Below are 6,994 nucleotides of genomic sequence, written 5' to 3' on the forward strand. Positions count from 1 at the left end.
GCTTAACCTCAATGTTCAGCACCACAGTTCTTATGCCTGAGGTACGCACCGCTGAGGATTTTCTTAAAACCAATTTGAGGATTATGGTTTTCCCACAAGATCGTGAACTTTACTTTGATACCAATTTGCTGCCGCAAGCCCTAATACCACGCCTCTATCCTGTGGATCTTTCCACCTTAAGAAAACATCTTAATAATGCAAATAAGTCGTACGCCTATTTGATGACGACGGAGAAATGGTTGTGGTATGAGAAATCTCAAAAATATTTACATGATCCGTATTTTAGAATTGCGGACGACGACAGTGAATTTTGTACGACACCGCTGCATCAAATACTCCAACTCCAACGTCATTCACCGTTCAAACGATCGCTGAACCATTTAATTATGCAGCTACAACAGCACGGTTTTATCCATCATTGGTTAGCTTGTGCCACACCAACCAAGAGTCATGAAATGTCAAATGAAACGAATCCGCAGCCAGAGCCAATAAGTTTAGAGCATTTTACATTTGGATTGTATATTTTGGCGTTTGGTTGGGTAATGGCAACTTTTGCGTTTTTGGGAGAGATCGTCGCTTGGAGACGCCGTGAAATTTTTGCATGGGGTAGAAGTTTGAAAATGTGGAAGATTATCATGAGAAATAAGATAAATATTGAGGAAGACATGGATTGGGTGGGGAATGGAGGAAAAGCGAAGGAAAGCGATGAGAAGGGAAAGAGAGGAATAGGAATGTAAACAAATGAAAGGGAAGTGAAGGGAAGGGAAGGGAAGGGAAGCGAGGTGTGAAGAAAAGGTGGGTAAAAACGGAAGGGTAGAAAAGGCTGGGGAAGGGATGGAAATGGGATGGGGAGAAGGGATGGGAGGAGAAAGGAAAGGAAAAAACGGAAAGGAATGAAAGGAAAGGAAAGGGAAGGAATGAGCAGCGAAGGGATGGGAGGGAAGGAAAGAAGAAACAGAAAGAATTAAAAATAAAATGAAATAAAAAAAGAAAAAAATAAAAGAAAAGAAAACCAAAAATAAAATATAAGAAAAGAAAAGGGAACGGGGAAAGGAGAGAAAAGGAAAGAAAAGGAAAGGAGAGGAAAGGAAAGAAAGAAAAGGAACGGAAAAGGAAGGGGAAATGTAGAATAGGGAGAAAAAGGAAATGGGAGGAAAGGGGACAAAAGGAAAGCGGGGAAGGGAAGGTAAGGGGATGAAAGGCAAGGAAATGAAAGGAATGGAAAGGAAAGAAAAAGAAAGGAAAGGAAAGGAAAGGAAAGGGACGGAAAGGAAACGATAAGCAAAGAAAAGAAAAGAAACGAAAAGAAGAGAAAATAAAAGAAAAGAAAAGAAAATAAAAGAAAAGAAAAAAAGAAAAGAAAACAAAAGAAAAGAAAAGAAAAGAAAAGGAAAGGAAAAGAAATAAAAGAGAAAGGAATAAAACTAAAATAAAGGAAAGAAAACAAAGAAAAGGAAAGAGAGGAAAGAAAAGAAAAGGAAAGGAAAGGATAAGAAAAGAAAGGAAAGGAAAAGAAAGGAAAGGAAAGGAAAGTAAAGGAATGTAATGGAAAGGAAAGCAAGTGAAACGAAATAAAATGAAAGTAAAGGAAAGGAAAGTAAAGGAAAGAAAGGAAAGGAAAGAAAACTAAGTAAGGAAATTAGAGGAAAACTAAAAAATTGAAAGGAAAAAGAAATAAAAAGTGTGGAAGGGGAAAGAAAGAAGGAGCCGGGAACATTGAGGGAAACGGCGGGAAAAATCTATTTATTAAATGAAATTTATTGTGGTTTTTGTTGTATAACTCACAATGTTTACTGAATTTGATGTCTTAAAAAATAAATGTTCGAAATGGTTTGCTTGTGCTGTTTTTATTTCCCTCCTTTATCGACCAGTTAAAGTCAGAGTCATTTCGATATTGATGATCCTTTGCAGGACAATAGATCCGGTACGTCCTGGCAACAAGAACCATTGCGATTCTAGCCCGACCACATTGAACCTTCTAAACAATACCGCTTGTTATAAACAGGTAACAGATGTGTCATAGATTTGGTTTTGCTATTTTACCGCTGTCTGTTGCATAACAAACTAATGAGTCGTCGACACCAAGTCGATAAAACACCGATAAGAAATTAGCATGACTCCAATAGGAAATCGATAACTTTTCGATGCCGAATCGGTAACTTTTTAATAACAAGTGGAAAGCTTTTTGATACTAAATCGATAACAAATTAGTAACTTTTTTATAAAATATCGAAAAATGTTCGATGAAATGCCTACATGTTGTTAATAACAGGCTGCTTACAATTTGGTAACACTGCTATAAGAGGTCTATAACTTTTTTATAGTAAATCGATAACTTTTCGATAACATTTCAATAACTATATAACTAACTCACAACTTTTCGATACTAAATCTATACTTTTCGATAATATACATATAAAACAGCTTTTTTAATAAATCGATGATAAGCTGGTGCCAATCTGATAAAAATCAATAGCGTTTTAATTACTTATCGATAAATTTTCGATAAACTCTCTATAACAAACCGACAAATTATTGATAACAAAGCGTTATCAAGCTATTACTTTCATACAAACTTTACCACGTACATTATTCCCACTTTAAGTTACAGAATACAAAGTAGCGACTAGTCTTACGCTTCATTCTACGCTTTCGCTTACACTTACCTTACGCTCACATTCTTTATTCCCCAACACCTCGGACAAAAATGTTTACACATCAAAAACACAAAGTGTTCCGAAAGACATCCGTTACACTTAAGAACTGCGGAAATCATGAAATATATGAATCAGTTTAGGTCAGATGTACTCTATACACCTCGCTGAGCTCTCCAGGCTCATAAAATAGTTTGCAGTAAGAAAAAGAATTTACTAATTGTGCTGATCAGTTCGTGGCTGAGTACTTAGAAAATCAATATTTTTCCTTTTCTCCTTCTTCTTATTGTTGTCCGCGAAGGTTTTGGGGAGTTTTGAAAATACTAGCCCGACTATCATGGGAACGATTTGATATGACCATGTTTAACTTTCTAGATCATCCAACACTGCTCCTTCTTTCTTGGGAAAAGGTACAAACTGTGCGTGAATGTTTGAGAATCAATCTTTGCTTGCTGCTGACCTTTCCTTCCTACAGAGGCTCTAGTGTAAGAAGCTAACAATTTTATTCTGAGCCTGTGAAAAGTAATCACGATCAGCGAATCAGCGATTGATTAATTTATTATTTTTGTGCAATGCCAAATTCTCAACGGAATTAAGTTGAGCTTCTATTGTCTTACCAGCCTCAGGTATGAATATTTTGTTTTTGGTATTATATTTTTCAAATATTTGTTAGAATTTTGCAATTCCATTTCACATCAACGCAAAAAAATTGTTCACATCTTCGACTAACCTCCCAGCATATTTGCACCTTAGCCAACTCTGCAACAATTGTTAGGTGGCATGTGGCATGAGCGTATAATCCACCCCCCCCCCCCCCCCCCCCCACAAATGAATATTGCTTTTATGAGCTTGTTAATTCTATTCTCACCATTTGATGCACTACGTGCCAAACCAAGGAAACCAACAAAAATTCGATTGAGTCCCACTACGTAGTCCACAACAACGGATATTTCTATCCGTCCCGTAAATGCATATTGCACGGACTCGAATACGGACAGTAGTTGAAAGCAATATGTAGGTGAAAATTATTAAGATTGCAGTGCGATACCGAGCAGCAAGCTGGACATTAAAGGGAAGCGGATGATCAAACAGTGTGCGTATTCGACACTTTTGAGAGATGAAAAGCCAAAAATTTTATACTCAGCTGAGCAGAGCTCACAGAGTATATTAATTTTGTTCCCATAACGGTACCCCGAAACGGCATAAACTAATCTAGATAGATATAGACTTCTATATATCAAAATGATCTGGGCGAAAAAAGAAATTCATTGAGCCATGTCCGTCCGTCCGTCTGTCCGTAAACACGATAGCTTGAGTAAATTTTGAGGTATCTTAATGAAATTTGGGATGAAAGTTCTTAGGAACTCATCTCAGCTCGCTATTTAAAATGACCGAAATCGGACTACCAGGCCCATTTTTTCGATATCGAAATTTTCGAAATACTGAAAAAGTGTTTTCATTCATTACCAAAGACGGATAAAGCGATGAAACTTGGTAGTTGTGTTGACCTTATGACGCAGAATAGAAAACCAGTAAAATTTTGGACAATGGGCGTGCACCCGCCCACTTTTAAAAGAAGTTAATTTAAAAGTTTTGCAAGCTGTAATTTGGCAGCCGAGTATGTAGTATTCGGTTACACCCGAACTTAGCCTTCCTTACTGGTTTTGAATTGAAATTTTGCTTATAAGTAGACTTGGTCTTGTTATGCCCGAAAGTTTACGTGTGTTTCCTCAAAAAAAAAAATGTTTCCTCCTCCTGTTCCCCTTCATCTCCTTATCCTTAATATTTCCTCACCGCTTCACTCATTACCTTACTCTCGGTCTTCTATCTTTTCCTCTCTTTGATGCGCTATTTTCAATCCGAATTTCACAGCCTTTTATACCGTCACAAATATTTCAGCGCAAACTTGTGTCGGATGCCTTTTTTTATCGTCGAAAGACCTTGTGCAAACGTTCTGCTGCTGGTGACTTCCAAAAAAGCATTAGAAATCAGATCGTCTCTGGCTTAATTTACAGACAAACTACCGAGCAGAAGAATCCTAACAACAGTTAGCAGCAACTGTGGTGCAAAGAACAATGAAGTGGGATACTCCATTGTGAGATGGTCATTTCCTGTGGTTCTGGAGCGTTTCCGTAACCAACTCATTTCAAGATCGCATCTAGCGCCCTTTCAGATGGGCTGCTAATATTGAGCGCGCTGTGAATGGAATACCTGATATGTGAGCACTCTACGAAATGCAAATATCAGCTCACGTCATTGGCTAGTAGCAACAAAAATAGGAGCCCTCCTCTGTGCCCTAAAGAAAGTGTATGTGGTTACCAAAGGAAAAGTATGCCATTAAGCAGCTGCACACGAAACACACAGCTTCAGATAACTCCATTCGGCAATATGGGGACGAAAGGGAGACACATTCTTATAATACAAGTGAAAACCTGAGGCGAAACGGTAGTAGCTTTAGTACTGAGCACCTGGAAGCTGATGAACATAGTGATATGATATGGCGGAAACGATTATCCTTGTTGCTAGATGTCGAGTGGATCGACGAATCGGGTACTCAAATTCAGATTAAAATATAACAACGCACTTGGAGCGATGGGTTACCGGCCATCTATTTTAATACGCTGGGACGTTCCATCAGAAAAGGATGCCATGTGGTAGAAAATTGACATAGCTCTCCAGATATTTTCAGCCAAAGCTAACCCAAGCACTTCTAACTAGCTTGAAAAAAGCAAAGTGAGTTGATTATACAGCATACACCGAGATTGCGATTGAATTTCCAAGCGGAGATCGCTACCTTGGCAGGTTAGCCTGAGCTCATGAGGTAGCTTGTGGATAAACACTCCAACCGCGCCTACCTGAGGCAAATCCTGGCCTAACCCGCTATGCTCGCGATAGTTCCTTAATGCTGCTTTTTATCAGAAGGTACCGTCTATATATCCGGCAAAGGAGCATCAATATAAATATCACTCCCCAAAAACTTCGAGGAGTCTCCTTATCGCTAAAAGAACAACACGAGCCCGGCACCGCAATTTATGGTAAAATGTAACAACACACTAGAAACGACGGATAATAGGTTGAGCCCGTCCACAAGAAAGGGTTATTTAATACCGCATATATGGTTCTATCTAAGGTATTGAGCGAAATCCCGAAATCACAGAGATGATGTGATGCACAATGGCAGATGACTAGTGAAAGGTGGAAATCTGTAGGAAGGGAGCTTATTAGCTTAATGCTTAAGATGATGCGGGAACAACCAAGTAAGCCCCTCCCAACCTTTGATTCGGGGGGGATGGTATAATGGTGTGAAGGTGATAGCGTGCGACAACATCGCGAGCTTGCGGTGGCTGGAGGAAGTGGTTCCAAACCTCCAAAGGCAAGGCACGAACGCGCGGTTTGAGGTAGTTCATAAAGCGCAAATCCCCACGGTACCAAAAGTTAAAGTATGAATACCATGCATGATGAAGTCGGAGGATACACTGCAGAATCAGAATCCGAACATACCAACACAGGATTGGAAGGTAATTACTGTATCTCGGCCTACGGAGGAAGGTCAGTTCTACATCTTCCAAATAAACAAGCAGGCGGAGGATATATTGTACACGCAGCTTGGAAATTTGTTCCTTGGTCCCGACGATAAAAATCCTAACACGCTAGAGGTGAGCGAAGTCGAAAAGGACCTCAAAAGCTTAAGAGAAAAAAGACAGGTGAAGGTAGCCGACGTCACCACGAAGGTGTTAGAAGAGGATCAACAACCAAATGGTGCTGCGAGTCGCACAGAGGAATACCCGGCACAACAGTTACAACAGGCTGAAGGGGGTCTCGAATACTCTAAACCAAAAGGGCAAAGGTAGCACGACAACTATCGAAGGCCTTCAGGGAGTGTCCTTATCGCTACAACAACAACAAAAACAGTAAAGCAGGAAACGTAATGTGCTATCACCACGGACGCACATTTTTCTATAACTCTTTCTTAATTTATCCCCTACTTTACAAAAAGAGCACACCGTGCGCCAATTGCATGCAATCACGTTCAACAATCTACCACATATGCTTCATCTAATTCCGCTTTACTTTGTATTTCCTACTCGTTCAATTCAATATGCAGCCATCGTCGGATGCACGCGAACTCACCTGTTTGCTTATTCATACGAGTAAATTGTTAGATGCATACAAATGTGTTCCGTTTCTTGTTTAGTTACTTACGCGCCGCTGTTACGTTGATGATTTGTTGCTTGCAACACTTGGTTACTCATACGCCCGGGTGGCCACTTTAGAACTCAACGCAACTCACCACAAAGCTTTTCGGCTACACTTGCAAGCTGGAGGTGATGCAAGATATG

Source organism: Eurosta solidaginis, chromosome 3 (assembly GCF_040869045.1).
Source record: "Eurosta solidaginis isolate ZX-2024a chromosome 3, ASM4086904v1, whole genome shotgun sequence".
NCBI classification, from domain to species: Eukaryota; Metazoa; Arthropoda; class Insecta; order Diptera; family Tephritidae; genus Eurosta; species Eurosta solidaginis.